A 19,887-nucleotide genomic window follows, 5' to 3' on the forward strand; every position below is an offset into this window, starting at 1 on the left:
CTTTACCGGATAAAGGCTTTTCCTTTTCAAAGCTTTCTCCGCCTTTCCCTGTTTCTCTCCCGGGGCGTTCTTTCCCCTATCTCTCGCTTCCTTGGATCTAAAGTCTTTGGAAGGGTCTGTTTTCTTACGTGCACCTTTTCTCTTTGAGCTCTTTAATCTTTTATCCCACTCTGTTTCTGACATGCTGTCTTGTAAGTCCCCTAACACTCTCTTTCCTGCTATCACTGTTGGGCGGCATTTCCCATCTTCTAGGCATGACCTCTGACTGTGCCTAGCGGCAGCCGCAAAATCAAAAACCAAAAGAGAAAGAATGAGGGCCGCTAAAACGATAACAAAAGCCTCCGCTGTATCTTCTAATGGGGGAGAGAAGTGAAAGAGATCAAGACCAAACATATCTCTCAGAGCTTACCAGCGTCCTGCAGCTTTTGGATTCTCTCCGCGAACGGAGGGTCCCCTCAGCGCCTGGCGATGGTGTGGCGTTTCTCCCGGGTTTCGGCACCAGATGTCCCGCGCTATTGTCTCGCCAGCAAGAACGCACGCGCGGACACATGAATCCTTCTGCAGCAAAGTGTTTATTGCATCTTAAAGAGGGGGACGCGGGGCCCCAGCATGGCGCGGCCTATATACACCCTAGCGCGGCGCATCCACACCTGATTGGTCGCTTACCCATGATCTCATAGGCACGCCCCAGAGTGGGCAAAGACCTGGCAGGAAGACACTCTTGCACATGCGCACACAGCTAACTTCCTGAAAGGAAGTCGGGATGGCACGGCGGAAGCCAACGCCATCTTGTAATGGCAAATGCTATCCCGGCTTTCCACGTGGGGTGCAGTGGAAGCCAGCGCCATCTTGTGGTGGCGAATGTTATTGCGGCTTTCCACACATGACATCTTACAAGGCATTAAGAGAGAGGAAGTAAGCATCTCCAAGATTCCAGAAATCATAGGTATGTCTACACTTTAATTTGAAATAACAAAAATATTTTTAAAAATCATCATATTGTTCTAAAATAATATCTTCTGGATATGAAGGGGCTATGACAGAGAGTATGGTTGTTGTCATAAGATATACACTATCAAGTCAGTCAATATCTGCATGAAGAGGCAATGAGCTCACAAGATCCCAACCTTAGCTGAGGAACTACTGACAGTTGATATCTGGCCAGTGGGAGAGGGAGAGTATGTTTCTATGGGGGTATGTGTCATGACAAATTGCCCATGGTCTGGTAGATGGTATCTAATACCCAGGGACATGAGACCAGCATTAATTTATTCAGAGTAAGAAGAATGAGGAAGAGGGGGAGAAGATCAGAGGATAATCTGAGGATGTCTTCGAGGAGCCTGGGGTGGGGATAGTCTAAATACATTGTGTTCATAAAGGCACTAATAAGGGTCCTTATGTTTCCTGTTTTGTGTGGATGTTGTGAACCGAGTTTTTCTAGATGAGCATGATGCATTCTTAACCACTGAGCCATCTCTGGCTGTCTACCTCCCATTTGCCCCACAGATTCTCTTACACCCTATGCTATCGTTTCTTTTAACACAGTTTCCCTGTTTAGTTTGCAAACAAATAAATATGATGTAAAAATGACACACATAAATTGTTTTGACTGCCTATGGGAATAATATTTCGATATATTGGTTTACATAAGTTGTATTGTTTAAATTACTTTCAAGAAAGCAAAGCCACAAAGGAAAACATCATTAAGATTCAAATGTTATGTTCCCTGGGACTCAAGTCTTGGTCTTGGGTACCTTCTAGCTGTTTCTGCCATTCATAGAAGTAGAAACATCATCTTGCAGTGGTGATTTTTAACTCATTGTCCCTCTCCTAAATGTAAAAACACTTTCCCAGCATTCTTCATGAAACATGTAAGGCTAAGTATATCATGGAACACGTGTGCCCTTCAACTTTTCACTCCAGCTTGTTCTCGCTAGATGAAGCTGGTAGATCAGGCTTTTCATTAATCTTCCATAAGGCAGTTCATTTGTGTTCAATATGTTAGCACGGGATAGTAGCATTTGTAATAATAATCACATGGTTGTATGGTATTTTGACCTTATTTTTAAAGACATCCTTACTTTTAAAGCTCAGTTTAGATCATTATACAGATTGCTTGACTGACATTGTTTCTTGACTATATACTACCCCAGGATCAAGTCATATTAAAATCCATTAGCAATCTGACTCAGCAATGTTTAAGTACTTAGTTTCCAGGCTTATCACCGTTACGATATCAATGGCTTTTCCTCTTGCTGTGATTAAAATACCCTCACAAAAGCAACTTCATAAAGGGTTTGTTGTGGTCCATGTATCACGATGGTACATTCTGTCAAGACTGGAGAATGCATTCTGATAGAAGTCAAGGCTGGCTGGTTGCATGACATCCACAGTCAGGAAGCCACAAGTAGAAGGGCCAGTTTGCTTTCCTCTTTCTACTGTGTCTTCAGTCCACAGGAACGGTGCTGCTCACACTTAGGATGGCTTCCCTAACATACTAACCTGAGATAATCCCCCACAAGCTAATCAGGCTACATGGTCCTCATAGGAGTGGGGAACACCTTGTCACCTAGCTGATTCTATATCCAGTCAAATTAGCCGACAGTAATCGCATGTAATGACTAATTGCATCGCTTCCACAGGAATGGTTTAAAAAGTAAATGTGTGCTCTCTAAAGGCAAGCATTGTCTGTGCAGACATGTTTGAGTATGTTCTATCTCATGTGGGTGGGGCACAGATGTCCTCCAATCAGCACTTTTTATGTTTAAACATCAATGAGTGAAAATGGAAGACAGGCAGCTTTAAAATAGAACAAAGTATGTATCAGTCTATCATTTCTTCAAAAGTAGAGTCCATCCTATTTAAACAGTGAATCAATGCCTCTTACAGCCTACACAACCACTGAAACAGGAGCAAAAAATCACTGAAGCAAATCCTCTTATGATACGGTCCACGATGGAACCACTGTTTTGCTTCATATCCTTGCCACTCATTTCCTCAGCTTTCTTCTTAAATCCTTCCTCAAGGTAAGCCTTCTGATCCTAAAACAGTGAACATGACAGAGAAGTAAGCATTGCAAGTCCCAACATTATACAAATTAAGAGTTTCAAAACTTTAGCAAGCCATCCTTAGCGTAGTCCTAAAAACTTTCCCTTACCACGAAGATGCAGCAGAGTTAGACCTACCATTGTGAGGAAGCAGGGTTGAAACTATACTTATCTTCACCCACCATGTTTGTTATGGCTGTGATGCTAGCAGGGGTGTGAAGATGTGCTTACACAAAAATGCCACTGGCCTGATTGCACAGGGCTCAATCTACAAAGACAGCATGACAACTATATCATGGAGATGATGGTGATCATTGGATGATTAAGAAGGTGATTACCATTTCACTTGCAGATGGACAATGGGAATCCAATGACATGTGCTTCTTCAAGCACACTGCCTACCCTGGGGACAGCCACAGAACCTGCAGAAGCTGCCAGTTCACTGTGCCTTTCAGATTGGAATTTCCTTCAGTTTAATATCAGCATACATCATCCTGGGGAGGTTGGGGTGGGGCGGGTGTGACTGTGGTGCCTGATGATCTGACAGCCCAGACCAGTTGCTGGCATTATTATTACAATGCCCGGTTGGGGAATCTGTTTAGTGAACCGTCATAAGATCATTTTTAAATATCCCAAATCTCTAAGCCAAACCACTGTAGTCATTAAAACCATGAAGGAGCAAAAGGAAACCTGATGTCTCCGGAGTCTATGTAAGGAGTGAAATTCAAAGACTACATGGAAAATAACACATAAGAGAGGGGACTCCTTAGCAATAATATGTTATCACGGTGTTTCTCCATGACCTGGTTGCCAACCTTCTCCCACTACCTGGGGTGTACCACCAGGGGGATGAGGAGTCCCACCTTCAGTTGCTTCTCCAACACCATTTTATATTCTTTGATGAGCTGCTTTCTCTCCTGCACCAGCTTCGCTCTCAGTTGATCTAGGTTTTCCTTGTTACTTTTCTCTTGAACCTCCATTAACTCTTGCTGCTCCCTCTGCTTCTGTCTTAGCAGCACCTGCTCCTTCTCAGCTGCCTCTTTCTGGGTGCGCTCCTCTGTCCCAGGGAGATACAGGGAGAGAAGAAAGAGAAGGGTCCAGTAAAATGTCAACATTCCAGAACCCAGAGAGCAATTCACATCTGAAAGGGAACATAGGAAACCAGACTCCACCCTGGTCCACACCAAGGAGAGCATGTTTCTGAGGGTAATGGAGGAGACCCTGCCGATTTGGCTGAAACACAGCCAGAACAGCCTGTGGCTTCTGGAGTGGGCATCCATAGAGAGATAGCAAGCTGCTGACCTTGGTATGAGTTTACTATGGTGTCTATCAGGAAGCCAAAGTAAGAATCGGACCTCTCCTAAGAGCCAAGAGACATATATGTTCCTGTACCTGCAATGGCCTTCTCCCCTGCAGTGAGGTCTGTATCTGCCTGCAGGATTGAACGCTCAATGATGACCTGTGACTTCAGAGAGCTCTGGAAGACTTCACTTGCCTGCAGGAGCAAGAGGGAGCAAAGAACCCTGATAAATCCTGAGAGAGTACCCAAGAGACTCAAGAGAGTCCTAGCTGTGCCTCATTGTTAAGTGCTATGGTGAAGCCTGCAGAGTGCCAGGCTCCTTAGTGGCACTGGATACTTCCTGCTGTGTGGCTTGCTCCAGTAACCTCTCTAGAGACACCTGCCTCCTCTCTGATGTAGCCAGTCCTGTGCAGTTGTGCATGCTGCAACATAGGATGCCTTCAGAGATTCCTTCCCAGTGTAAAATACTGCACGATGGGAGCCGCTGGATGTATTCACAGGCAAGGCATTTTAGCTGACCGGGGCCTCCTGTTACCAATGTGTGACTGTCCTCGGAGTATGGGGTGGGGGTATTGCTCAGAGCATTTAAATAACTAAAGAATGGTCTAAAGGCAGTACTTACAATGGCATCACTGGCAGTTAACAGAGTAATGTTTTAGCTGTGTTATTACACTTACTACTCCACAGGCAGACCATCCTGACAGACTTACAGTTATCCCTCAGAGTGTGTTATATGAATATTTCTAAGAATCTGGAATGAATGGCAGCTCTTTTGTACCAAGCGTGGCTCTGGTAAAGGAGTTTGAAGGTAAAGCAATTGCCTTGCCTTGCAAAGCCCTGGTTATGGTCACCAACACAAACATAAAGCTAAAGGCTCCAGGTTAGCCTCGTGTTTTCTTGTTCCTCTTAAGCAATGCTGTGTGTCTATGCTCTATGGCATGCCCTTCCCTCCTAGCTAAGCTTCCATGCTCCGTGCTCCTCACCCTCACCACATTCCAGTGTTCCCCGCTCCTCACCCTCACCCTATTCCTGTGCCCCCTGCTCCTCACTTTCATCCCATTACTGGTTCCCTGCTCCTCATCTTCACCCCTTTCCTGGGCACCTGCCAGTAGTCACGTTCAATCTTCTCCCTCATGTCCACGTAGAGCTTGTGTCCCCCAGGAACAGAAAATGTCGAGATATTTTCCATAAAATCCTTCGAAAGTCGTTCCAGCTCTTCTTGGCAGTATTTATCCGATGCTTCTTCATTCTTCAACACAAAAAGCCCTTTCTTCTCACCTATTAATTTCTACAAGGGAAGTGACACAGTTGAAGGAATAGAAGGGATAAAATTCTAAGAAACATCCTGGAAGAGCCAACCTATTTCCCAAGAGAAAGCACATAATGAGACCGCGAGGGAGTGTGAAGTGCTAGGACCTGAATCTGGATGCTAAAGAGGCCGTGGAAGATCACACTAAATGTTCTTGAGGTTCCTGGTCCTAAAGGCCTTCTGTAAGAGGTGGGGCTGCATTCTACACTCTCCCCTTCCTTGTGGGTGTCACATCCTGGAATTCCATGTTTAAGAACACAATGATGTAGCAAGGAACACTAGAAAAATGGTGGGTTGTAGCGAGACTTCGGTGAGAAACAGTGTCTTAGGAACAGAAGAATATAGCAAGTTCAAAGATGCACTGTAGATGTCCTGGGCAGGACCGCAATCTACAAACATTAACTGGGTAAAGGATTTAGGACACTATACACTCCCTATTCCATTTGTTAGAAATCTCTAGATTAAAAGCACCTGAAATGTTGGGAAGGGGTCATTCACTCTTTCATAACTATATCCATCATGGTACGCTAAAGCACATATCTTTGAATGATAAATGCACCTATGGCCAGTGAAGGCTCATCAACACTACAGTCTGGAGGGGTAGAGTCTTGACAGTTAATGACAAGCAGATTACCACCAGCTTCAGGAACAGCTGATTCTCATCCTTGAAGGAGTGCTCGATGAAGACAGAGATGGCTTCCTTCTCACAAGCTGTGTGCTCATCCAGCAGCTCCTGGAGCATGTCTGTGGGGAGCCTCAGGCTCTGGGCCATCTGCTCACTGTAGTGGTCCACTGCCTTCTGCACAGCTACTGAGTTCTCATGCTGGGCCAGATTGTCACCGCATCATCCAGACAAGGTACTGTTCCACTGTTGATGGCATCCACATAGGTTGTCACCAGATCCCCAGTCCTAGGTGATCCAGGAGTTTTAAGGGATAAATAAGTGGTTATTAGTGAATAGGATTCAAGATTTTAAGACTATATTTCTAAATCTTTCATAGCTACACATGCAGTATAAACACACACACACACACACACACACACACACACACACACACACAACCTCCTTCAGCAAACAATCAGTTTCTTCTTCCTGTTGTCAATTTATTTCTTTGGTTTTCTAGTTCAGAATGTTAAAAAAAATTAATATCCATCTCACCTAATAAATTCAACTGTCTATGAAAGTATAATTTTTCATTTAAAACTTTGAAGGGAAATAAATGCATGACCTAACAAGGAAAGGCATAATGCTAATTCTAAAAAGTGTAGGTTTGTTTAAATACTAGCATTTATGTTGGAACAATTTAAATTTCCAAATTGCCTTCCACATTGTGATTCCAAAATGTAACTAACGTGCAGAACATCCCCCATGAAAAGAGAAGGCATCGCCTTTAGGGGTTGAAACACTAATTCTATAATACAGTAAGTACCTTTACACTGTTGATTTTACTATCAGTTGATAGTTTTATGCAGGTATGTTGCAGTCATGGATACTAATGATGTGGTCTGCATTTTTAAAGAAGGATTTCTAATCTACAGTTATAAAATTTAAAAAGTTAGAGTAGGGACACATGCATAGTACCATTGTATATATAATTTTTAAAAAAGTGCATGCTAATAAGTTCAACATAACTACTCTATAGAGAAGTGTGATTTAAAAACAAAAACCAAAAACTCACGATTCCCTCTCTGAGGGTCTTCATCTTGGCATAAGGGAAGATGTAAGAAACAAAAGCCTTTGTTCCTTCACAGAAGTTAGGATCCAGCTGGTCTTCTGAGATGGTCTCAAGTTTTTGTAAGAGTTCTTTGTCATGTGTTGGCCGGTCAAAGACAAAACACTTCCGGTTAGGAAAGAATTGTCTGATGCATTCCCTGGGCAAATTGGATGCTTGGATTCTGGGACTGTTGCCTAGTGTCAGAGGAAACACAACACAACAGGAGTCTTCTTAGCTCAGAGGACAGCTGAAGGAGGCCCTGGCCAATGGAAAATGTTCAGCACTTACAGGACTCTTCACCGTACCATGCAACACTTCTTTGCATGTCAAAAGGGCACCAAGTTTGTACTTGGTAGAAGTCTGATGAACTGTTTTGGGAGTTATTCAGTGGAGAAGCATATGGCTGAAATCCACAGACCTGAATGAACATGGCATCAAGCATACTGTAGCTGTGAATCCTGTTGACTGAACAACAGGAGGCTAAAGGTGATTTTTAGCCTAATCACTTCTTATAGAAAAAGAGTTGTGGGACCCCCACCAAAAGCTACAAAGAAAGGGTAATCAAGTATTAGAAATAGCAACATTGGCAAATCTAAGATCAATGCCATGGTTACTGAAGGAGAACTACTTTGAGGCTAAACAACTAATTTTTGCAAAAGTCAAATATATACTCGTAGAAAGTAAAAGTGAGGAGGGAAGGAAGGGCTATGGACACACACAGGATACTCAAGTCTAGAGAGCTAACGAATAAGGAACATTAAGACAGAACGTCATGAAGTTCTGTATGTATGTGCTGTGTGTGTGTTGTGTACATATGCATGTTTGCTTGTATGTGGGTGCATGTTATTTATGTGTGCTATGCATGGATGTATTGTGTATGTATGCATGTGCTTGTGTGTGGGTGCATGCTATGAATGTGCTATGTATGTATGTGTGTGTTGTGTATGTATCCATGTTTGCTTGTGTGTGGGTGCATGGTGAAAAGGGACCACTTCACTATCCACTTTATTAGTGAAGGATCTCTCAGGTGAAGTGGAACATTCCTCTACAGCTAGTCTGGCTACCCAGCATGCTCCAGAGCTTTATTGTGTCCTCAGACTGTACACTGGATTGAAGAGAGACTATCATACCCACCCAGCACTGAGGTAGTCCTAGAAATCCCACCTCCAGTCATCATACTTGGCTGACTGATTTATGTCACCTCCCAGGCCAATATCTTGGGGATTTTTCCTGAATCAATTTTAGCTGTTCAAGAAAGTTAGCAATGTGAGGTGATAGCCGTATCGTCTGTTACACTGAGTAACCATTGCCTTATTACCTATATGTCTTCTACAGTGTCCAGTTACAAAGTTCAAGTTCAACACGGAAGTGTTTTGTGAAAAATCATACACAGTGCTGGTAACCTTCTCATTAAAAATTGTAAAACGATCTCCATCAGTTTGAGGCTACCATGGTCTACATAGGGTATTCCAAGCTAGCAAAGTCTACACTGTGAGATCTTGTCTTCCAAAAAGTCAGAAAGAAGGAGAGAGGGCAGGGAAAGGGGAGGGTAAAGGAGGGAAGGAGGGAGGGGAGGGGAGGTGAGAGGGGAGGGTAGGAAAGAAGTGGAGAGGAGAGGAGAGGAGAGGAGAGGAAAGGACGGGAGGCCTCCAGAATGCTCCGAGGTGAATGTCTGCACTGGTTTCCCAGGTTGCACTCTACCAACTTCATGTCCAATGTTTAGAGAAAGCAAAGACAGAAAATGAGAGGCACATTTCAGAACTGGTGTGACTCACAAAGCTCCATCAGCTTCACACTCGGACTCACAATACCCACGCAAATGATTTCCTGAGCATTAATGCAACTGATCCTGACCCTGTCACATGAGTAAACATATGTGACAAATAGACTCGGGGGAAAACTATGACGACTATAGAGAAGGCATAACCTGAGAAGACACATAAGTCACAGATGTTTTTGCAGACAACGTAATCAAGCCAACATTATAAACCTATGTTCCTCCATAAGGAGAAAGATGTGTAACTCCATGAAATATATTTTAGATGAGCTACATACTATAAAGTCATGAATAAGAGTTAAGGAAGGCAATGGTTTCTTAAAGGAAGGCAGACACAAAAACACAATACAAACATGTGGACTTGGGAAGTTTGGATGCATTGGCTCTAGATGCTGCATACAAACTGGAGAGAACACCACCTTGAATAGCTTTGCTGTGCTCTAGGTTTTTTTCCTCCCAGATGAAATCAAACACCACATCCCAGACATCATCAGCCAATGACCTATCAGCACTTCTGCAGACTTCCATTTTATTAGGAATACAAAGGACTCCAGAGAGGATAGGAGCCACACAGCAGATGACAGCCCTCCCCAGCTCGACCTCCACAGTCCTCCCTCCCAAGTCCTCCCTCCCCAGCCTCCCTGTACCTGGGATCAATTTCAGGGCATTCTCTAGGTACTCATCACTTGTGATGTTTTTCCCATTTAACTTCAGCTCCAGCATGAAATCTAAAACAGTCCAGACAAAGTCTGGAAAGAAACTCACAAATTCTGTGGAATTCTTGATTCCATCAGGATTTGGGGAAGACCTTGCTCTGATCAGCTCAGTGAGTTCTGTAACATAGCTGGCGCTTGGCTAAGGAAAACAACTTCAATGCACACCTCTCCTGATTCTCTAGTTAAAATAAACCATTCTAAACACTCTGCTCTGCCCCCAACAAAAGCCACATAATGACAGGGCAGGGAAGGGACCCCATATTCACTCCAGAGCACTCAATGAAACATGGTGGCTCAGGTCCCAGAAGGATACTGCAGCTGCTCCAGGGCCTGGCGGTTGATGGTGCTTAGGCTGTTGTAGACGAAGGTGCTGCTCAGAAGCACAGCCAGGGCGAAGATCCACGAGTCATTCTTAGGATCACCCTGCAAGAAATGAGAAGGCAGAAGCCTGAGGAAGGGATTTGGGCTAGTCCTGTGGCCTTGCTACTCCAGGTACACAGGGAGGGGGCGGGGCAATGCAGGTGGAGCCCAAGCCCTATACCTGGTCAAAGAAAGAATTTAAGGTCAGCCTGAGAAACTTAGTGGAATATACATCACCCTTCTCAAAACAAAACTTGAAGTGAAACAAGGACCTCAGTGTAAGATTAGGCACCCTGAATTTCATAGGTGAGGATGGGGGAGAATGTACAAACTCATTTGCACAGGAAGACTTTCTGAGCAGGACACAAATTGCTAAGAACAATATTTAATGCATAGTGCTTTGTGAAAAGGTCTTTATCAGTTATGTGTCTGATAGATGGTTACTATCCAGAATACGTACAGAACTAAAGGAGGAGGAGCAGGAGGAGAAGGGGAGGAGGAGGAGGAAGAAGGAGAAGAGAAGAAGAAGAAGAAGAAGAAGAAGAAGAAGAAGAAGAAGAAGAAGAAGAAGAAGAAGAAGAAGAAGACGACGACGACGACGACGACGACGACGACCACCACCACCACCACCACCACCACCACCACCACCACCACCACCACCCTGAATATCAAGAAAATAAATGAAAATAAATGGCCCAAATGTAAAGTTTGGGATAGAAGTAAAGATGATGAGACACAAATGACTGATGGACACATGAACGGTGAGCCACTCTTGTGTCCACCTGGGGCCCAGCAAGCAGAAGTGAGCAGCTCACAGAGACTGTGAAAGCAAGCACAGGACCTGCACAGGCTCAAATGAGACACTGAGCAGGGACCTAGACACACAGTCTAATGGAACTTGAATGTTAAAAATATGATTGCTCCTTAACAAATGGTTTCATAGCACTTACAGATATGCCAATGGCATTCTTTGAAATAAAATACTATTAATTCACATCACATCTCAAAGCAACCCTTTTAACTGTGGGGAAAGCCTGCTAGTTGAGGTCAAAGTCTACCATGACCAGAAAGATCATTGGATCCTGGTGCAAAATGGAGGTCTCCCTTTACTAGCAAGGCTTCCCCTTCTCTGACCTTGTCTGGGGATCCCTACTCCTCACACCTTCTACCTGGGAGAGGCCAAGTAGTCCTTGGCAGACCTACAAACTTCCTCCCCCATCCCCCAATTAGAACCTAACCCAAGAGATTCCTGGTATGCCTCTCCATGCAAATGGTGTACTCACAGAGCTTTAAAACCCTAGCCAATGGTTTTCATTTGACCTGGAAACTCCTTCCCACTCTCCAAGGTCCATTTATACCCTCCGGTTTGCCATGAATAAAGTGTATGCTTTCAAGCCTAACCCCTATCCCTAGTAAAGGCGTGTGTACAGGCTAAAATTGCCTAAGAGGTGTTTCACTGAAGATCATCAGAGAAGGCCTTCACCTGAAGGGACTGTGACACTGAGATCCTTGGAGAAGGCCTTCTCTTCCCACCCCCTCGCCCCCAGCCAGACCAGGATCCTGCAAAACTCCACTCATTCTGGACTTCCCTTGATCTTTTCCAGCCCAGTATGCAGGTCTGGACATGCTGAGGAGGAGGAATTGGAGGACATAGAACCACAGCTGGCCCCCTCAAACACACACGACGTTTAACAAAGTTAAGCTTTAACAAGAACAGCCACACACATCCTGATTTGAAGCAAATTATCCGGCTATAGTCATCAGAACAGTATGGTTTATATGAAAACCTTTTCCAAAGTGTTATTAATAGATACTATGAGAAGAGCAAAAGGAGCTGTCAGTGGACACTGTCTGTCTTGGAATATTATGGCAAATCCCATTCGTTTGTACAATTAACATGTATTAATGAGTATCCTTAAAGTATGATAATAATAGTAACAAGGATATACACCAATGGGGCAGAATAAGAGGGCTCAATGTAAATCCATTAATTAACATGCATCTTGGAAAATAGAATGACATTAATCAACTGTCAACTGATCTTTGCCAAGGGTATCAAGGACAGACAGGACTGGAAGACAGTGTCTTCAACAAACAGTGCTGGGGAAAGAGGGTATGCTTCCACATACAGAAAGAAAAATTAGATCCTATGCACACTATACCCAAGTCAGCAAAAATCGATGAGTTAAAAGGCAAGATGTGAACTAAGTACAGCAGTGTGTAGGTGCAAAGGCAGTGAGAACAGCACCCAACAGATCAGCTGCAGCACTCAACAGCCAAGGCATGGACTCATCATGGAGAAGATGTGGATTAAAATACATGACACAGGCATAGAAAGGAAGGAAGGAAGGAAGGAAGGAGGGAGGGAGGGAGGGAGGGAGGAAAAGGGGGAGAGAGAAATAGGAAGGAAGGGAAGACAGACAAATAGGAAGGAAGGACAGACAGGAAGGAAAAAATGAAGAAAGAAAGAAGGAAAGAAAGAGAGAGAGAAAGAAAGAAAGAAAGGAAGAAAGGAAGAAGTTAAGAGAGGAGGGAAAGGAAGACAGACAGGCAAATAGGAAGGAAGGGAAGACAGAGAGACAAACTGGAAGGAAAGGCAAACAGGAAGGAGTGAAGGAAGGAAAAGAAAGAAAGAAAAGAAGAAAGGGAAGAAAGACAGACAAACAGGAAGGAAGGAAAGGCAAACAAGAAGGAAGGACAGATAAGAAGAAAAGAAGGAAGGAATCCTGTGGTGGAAATATGTATTCACACAGTATAACACACATCCAGGAAAATAGAATGACCAAGCAGAAAACGGAAAATGCCACATTTGTGAAATTGAACTCACATACTAATCTTAAAAAGTTCAATAAAAAATAGCACTGGGCTGGTTACCAATGTCTGGAGAAGGGCGTCACTTCAGAAGACGCTGGACAAAAATGTATAAAATTTCAGTCCCATAATAAAGGTAACAGAAAGCATGAAACACTGAGAAGAAAAATTGGGCTTCTAGTCAGTAATATGGCTAATGGCATTGTTAGGTGTGACACAAAAACTAGGAGAAAATCAAAATTAGACAAGTAGGGCTGAACCTAATGCTTCTTGCCAGAAAACAGAATAACCCATCAAAATTACAAGACAGAATGGGAGAGCAATGTTTGCAAAGCACATGTCTTCCAGGGTTTATTCAAGACATAAAGCTAGCATGCAACCCAACAGCAAAACAAATCCAATATCTCCAATAAACATGAGGAAGAACTTGAACATATCTTTCTAAAATGAAAGCACACAAGTGGTTGATACGTTCACAAACAGAATGGTGAGCATTGGCCCTCAGGGAACTGGAGTCAAACTGGAGGCATCATCACCGTCTTAGGGCAGCTGCCACTAAGACGACAATAGATGACAAGTTTTGATGAAGGTAGTTTAAAAACAGACCCTGTGTGCTTCTGGGCAGAACAGGAATTGGTATAAACACACTGGGGTGCATTAGAACGTTTCCTAAAATAATGAAAGTAAAAGTCTGTATGATCCAGAGATCCTATTTCTATGCATAACTAATAGCTAATCTCATTGCTGACTTGATGGAATTTCACATCAAATCTGGGCATTTCTATGAGGGGCTGTCTAGATGACATAGCATGAGAAGACCCATGCTAAAGATGAATGGGGCTATTCCATTGGCTGGGTCTCAAGCTGAAGGGAAAGGAGGAGGAGAACTAAACACAGTCCTTCTTTCCTCTGCTTCACAGTTGTAGAAGAGATATGACCAACTGCCTCATGTTCCTGCTGCTGGCCTTCCTGAGCAATTGTAGAACCTCTTATAAGCATCACCTGTCAATTAAAGAAGCCTGTGGCCAATGGGCTGAGGCAGGAAATAGGAGGTGGGACATCTGGCACAGAGAGAGAGAGAGAGAGAGAGAGAGAGAGAGAGAGAGAGAGAGAGAGAGAGAGAGAGAGAGAGTGTTTCATGGGTAGTTTTACTTAAATCAGCCACTTAGCTGAACTCAAGTTGGAATAAAGGGAGACTCGTCCGGAGATGCTGAGGAGAGGGATAGAGACAATGAGAGGTAAAACCAGCCATGTAGCTAAACAACACAGATTAGAATAAAAGGGATAATAAATTAAGAGCAAGAGAAGGAGAACAAGCAGAACCTTGTGGTCCAAGTATTTATTAATAAATAATTAGTCTCAGACTTATTTCTGGGAATTAAGTAGCCAGGAGAAAAAATTTTGATTGATGGTTTTAGGCTACATCCCTGCAACACAACACAAGCCCTTTTTCCTGTAGGTTATTTTGTTGTTGTTATTGGTGGTGGTGGTGGTGGTGGTGGTGGTGGTGGTGGTGGTGATGGTGGTGGTGGTGGTGGTGTTGTTGTTGTTGGTGGTGGTTCTTTGTCTGATCTTTGGTCACAGAAAAGGAAAGTAGACAAGTCAGTGGATGCAATCTCCAGGAGCCTGGCTCGTCTGTGTTTCTTGCACCATTGTTCAGAACAGTCAAGTTATTGAACGAATATGAATGCTTCCCTGTGCCTAGGTGTGTAAAGACGATGTGGAATATGTTGCAGCATCTGAAAGGCTGTCGTTGGAAACAGCATGTATTTTACATTTGGCAGTGCGCTAAATGGCATGAGCCAAATACAGAGACACAGTGTGACTAGTGCTTCTCTCTCTGCACTGAAATGGAGAACTCCAGGGTTTAGACTCAGTTCTCCTGTGTCTAAAACTAAACAAAGGGATTAAAAGGACAAGTCAAACTGGGTGGTGGTAGTGATGGTTATAGTAGAGGCTGTGATGCACGCCTTTAGTCCCAGCACTTGGGAGGCAGAGGCAAGTGAGTCTCTGTGAGTTCAAGACCAGTCTGGTCTACACAGTGAGTTCCAGGACAGCCAGGGCTACACAGAGAAACCCTGTGGGGTTGGGGAGGCAATGGGGAATGAATTAGCAGGCAAGCCCAACAGCTTGTTTCAATTTCTTGAACCCACACGAAGTCGGAAGGAATTATAACACACACACACATACACACACACACACACACACACACACACACACACACACACACACCCCATATAACATCTCACCCACAACAACAATGAAATACTTTTAAATCCCTCACTTGACTTATTGAAACTAGAAAACAACAACAACAAAAACAAACCAACATAAAACAAATTCATCTTAATTAGTTATCATGGAATATACGTGTTGTGGTAAAAATTAAAAAGGATCATTTTCTATCAGTTTCTGCAAGCTGGATCTGCTCTACCTCTCGGTCCACCAGTCACCCTCTCCTGGCTGTCTCCCTCTTAGCTGTCCTCTCCGCACAATCCTCACACACACACACACACACACACACACACACACACACACACCCCTCTCATTCTTTGGGCCCTGTGCGTTCTCACTCCACATGGGCAACAGAACCAGACCTGCACGCTCCAACTGCCTCTCAGCCATTTCTTCTACACACTGTCCTCTTTAGCCTAGTAAATCAAATTTCTAGAAACTTGTAATTTAGCAACTAGATTTACATGTTAAATTCTCAATTCACAATTCATCCACACAATAAATTCACTGCCAATTGATAAAGATATATACCGCCCACCTAGACAAGATAAAATCGATCTAGTTTACCTAAATCTGAACCATCCTCCTCCACAGAATCCATCTTGATCTTTGCTTCTCCTCCTCCTCCTCCCCTAGCATTTTCCCCACCTGTTCTTCCTTCTCCTGGACCTGCCTTGCTGCATAAGGACATCATCCCATAAACACATACCTTCACAGAACTGACATAGTCATCTTTCTCAAGAACTTCCAGCATGCCCTCCCTGTCTCCCTATTGACGGCTGATGAGTTTTACCATCTAAAGAACATGTAAATCCGAGGGTTGTTGAGATGTCTCAGGGGTAAGAATACTTGGTTCTCTTCCAAAGGACTGGAATTTGGTTCCCAGCATCCATGTCAGGCAGCTTCTAACGTCCTGTGACTCTAACTCTGACCTCTGACCCCCAAGGATACCTGTACTCACATGCATAAACCACAGACAGACACACATACTACCCATAATAAAAATAACAAAAACACATCTTGCAGAGATATAAACATAACTCCTTAACCCCAATTCCAAAATGTACCCTTGGTATCTCAGAAGGCAGTTCAGAAGCCATTCTTTGTCCTCTGACAAAGGCCACCCACCTTCTCAGCAAAGTGTCCTTACACCTAAGTGCTCCTAGTAGAAGTGGCACTGTGCTGCCTGGGTCACCTTTCAAAATAGAAGTCCTTGTTCTCCTAGATATGAGTACTGGTGGGTAACAGCCCTCACACACCAGCACTTTGAATGACAAAGGCTTTCAGAACAGACTTCAAGGAATAGACAGGCACTGGGAATGGAGACCCAGCACCCTTGACCCAATAGAGGCTAGCTCAGAAGTTCTAGCCCCAGCTCTCCTTCTGGGAATTGACAGCTAAGAGGCTGGCCCATGATAGCTCTTGCCACTTTCTCCGTAGATTCTTCCCAGTTACTGGACTATATCAGAGTACACACAGGCGGTATTTGAAAGGGAAAAGTTTAAATTTGCCCCCTAGACAAAAGTTCAAGCCAAAAGCGGGCCCTGGAACTGCCTGTTCCAGAAACTAGCTGATCACAGAAAGAGTAATTGCACCAGCTGGTTCATTCACTTTGTTCCAGAAACTAGTTAGCCATAATAGCAGCTGACCATAATAGCAGCTGACCATAATAGCAGCTGACCATAGTAGCAGGAACTGGTTAACCATAAAGTTAGATTAAAATCTTAAAGAACAATCACGAGAAACAAGAGGTTCTTCCTTGTGATTTGGTAACAATTATGAGAAACAGGAGGTTCTTCCTTGTGATTCGGTATGGTTTTTCCTTTAATTACCCCCTCTTCCAACCATTTGAGGTCAAACTCCTCTACCCCTGCGTGGGATATGAGTCTCAACCCCAGTGAACTGGTTTCTGTCGTCCCTATCAATAAACCTCTTGTTGATTGCATCAAGATCGGTCTCTCATGAGTTCTTGGGGGTCGCATCATCCCGAGTGAGGGTCTCCCCACTCCGGGGGTCTTTCAAGATTCTCAGTAAAACTATGAAGGTTCTTGGAAGGAAGAACCTTTATTTTGTTCACTAAAATCTTACTACTATGCCTAGAATCCAGGAATTTTAACGGTTGAATAAACTTCTGTCAAACTGAATCAAATAATTCCCCCAAGTGGCAAGAAATAAAAGCATGTTTTGCCTATTAGGATACACCTAACCTTATCTGAGAGTGAAGTCTAGATTGAGCACTGTTTGTCTCACCTGCTGCAGTTCAGTCAGAATTCACAAAGAGATCATACAGTTAGATATCAAAGGGTCAGAAGCGCCAGTCACAGCCTGATCCTACCTTTTCCACATCCCCTAGGCCCTCGGTGTCCAGGAGGACCAGAGTGTGCTTTGGCTTGGTGGGGTGTGGCATGCACCGCATCCAGATGCCCTTGGTCTGGAGCCCAGAGGGAAGCCTGAAGGGAAGAGAGGAGGATAAGGGTCAGGTTGTGAATGTCCTGCACAGGCAGCCTTGTGTGGTAAAATGTCAGTGCCCTGCAGCCAACACTGTTGTGAAGGAATCTGAAGGTCTTAGGAGTTGAAGCCTAGTAGAGGATGCAGGTAACTACAGAAGGGGTTTCCCAAGATCAATGAACCAAGAATTATTAGTGAAATCTCCCAAACCGTGTCAAGATAAGTGCCTCTTCATCAAGGTTTCTTCTCGGGTGTTTTAGTGACAGGCACAGAAAAAGTACAAAGAGGGAGCTAGGCCGGCGACGAGCGGATGTAAGCAGTAGAGTGGATGGATGAGTGCTGTGAGTGCCTCGGCACTTGGAACGGTACCCCATCTCCCCTTGAGAAGGAATTCCTTTACACGTCATCCATGTCAAGCTCTATAGCTTAATGCTACACTTAATAGGAGAACGATGCCCCGCAACGTCTCCAGATGGAAACAAACAGGCACCCACAAGACAGAAAACGGGGAGCGCAAGGGCAACTGCACGGAGAGTGTTTGGAGCAGCCATGGTTGTACACGCCTGAAATCCTTATTGGCAGGAGACACACGCAGGAGGATTGCTAGTAGTTTGAGAGCCACTAGGACATCATAGCTAGAACCAGGCCAACCAACATGACAGACTCAAGAATAAATAAATAAATAAATAAATAAATAAATAAATAAATAAATAAATAAATAAATACAAACTAAAAGTACTTTTACAAATGGTGGGAAAATGGCGTGGACTCCAAGGCAGAGACACATGAAAAAAATTTTAAAAAAGGAAATAATTATGATAGTTTTTGCATTCAGAATGATTAAAGACAGAAGTGTGCAGCTATAAAATGATATAAAGTCCTCTTTAAAGTTTTTTTCAAGACCTATTTATTTCTAAATAAACGATTTTTTAAGAGTTACTTATTTCTTTTTATGAGTATGAGAATTTTGCCTGCATGTGTGTAGGTGGGCCATAAGCACGCCTGGCGCCCACTGAAGGCAAATCAAAGAGTGTCAGATCTTCTCGGGCACCAGGCTGACTGTATGAGACAGGAGACTGAGGCACAGGATCCCACTGTTTAGGGCGTCAGAAAAGGGCCCAGCTTGAGCACTGATAGGGAAGACTTCCTTTAACAGAACGGAAGGGAAGAGCTCAGGGAAGATGAATGTGGAGCAGTAATTAAGGGTTGCAAATTATCGTGAGAGGGTGGCTTTGCTGACAGGAGTTTCGCTGCCCTCCATTATAATTGGGAGTAAGAATTAAGGAAATATGACAGAGACAGTCAAACCTTTGGCTGGTATCCAGCGTGCCACTCACCGCGATTCTGTCCTGCCAGACAGTTCATCAAATAGGACTTCCCTGTACGATACAATCCAACAATAGCCACGACTACCACTGGCTGAGAAATCTTGTCCAGAATCTCTATGGCTTTCTGGTTCACTGACAGCCGTTCATTGTGGTTTTCCACCAGACAAATGGGAGCCATTTGTGGTTGGGTCATAGCAACCTGCTAACCTCCAGACCAATCTAGAATAGGAGAAAGAGTGTAAAGTCATACTCCGCCTCACAGTCACCCAACGGCACAGCGGCTAGGTCTGGTGACCTTTGTAGGTTTCCTGTTGGCAGCGTGTAGCCTCACACCACAGCGAGCAACCTCGCATCTCCCTGTACATAGGGCCTTCTTCTTCCTTCATTATTCTTCCGAGTTCTAAAGAAGCTTTGACAATACGTGGGCTGCTCTCATCCATAAAGTCTTAATTCAATGTAATAAAATCCAAACAATAGTGGCCTTCATCAGGGTCACTAAATGCTATGTGCTAAGTCCTGTGTGAACACCTTTAGTGTGTGACCTCAAAAACCTAGAAGTACTTACACGTTATGAATTATTGCATCCATGCTATAAATGAGAAAAGCAAGTTTCCAAAAACAGTAACAACCCAGCAAAATGGCAGACTAGTGGGCTCTAAGCCTTCGGTCTCTCCATGAATAGATTTTAAAATGGCTGAAAATAAGTATTTGAAAGATACCCATGAATTACACAAACACTGAGAAGCGCAGCTGAATAAAGGGTGGGAAGTATATGTGTATTTGTTTGACTTTTGACTTCCTACCTCCACCCCACCCGACACAGGTTCTGTCTGCAAGAAAC

General features: G+C 43.8%; 1 pseudogene; it reads right to left on the reverse strand.

Annotated features, from left to right (window-relative positions):
- Positions 1–2,041: 2,041 nt before the first annotated feature.
- Positions 2,042–19,261, reverse strand: Gbp6-ps1 (guanylate binding protein 6, pseudogene 1; annotated as a pseudogene).
- Between the last annotated feature and the right edge of the window lie 626 nt (positions 19,262–19,887).

The sequence above is a fragment of the Rattus norvegicus genome, chromosome 14 (assembly GCF_036323735.1).
Source record: "Rattus norvegicus strain BN/NHsdMcwi chromosome 14, GRCr8, whole genome shotgun sequence".
Taxonomy (NCBI): domain Eukaryota; kingdom Metazoa; phylum Chordata; class Mammalia; order Rodentia; family Muridae; genus Rattus; species Rattus norvegicus.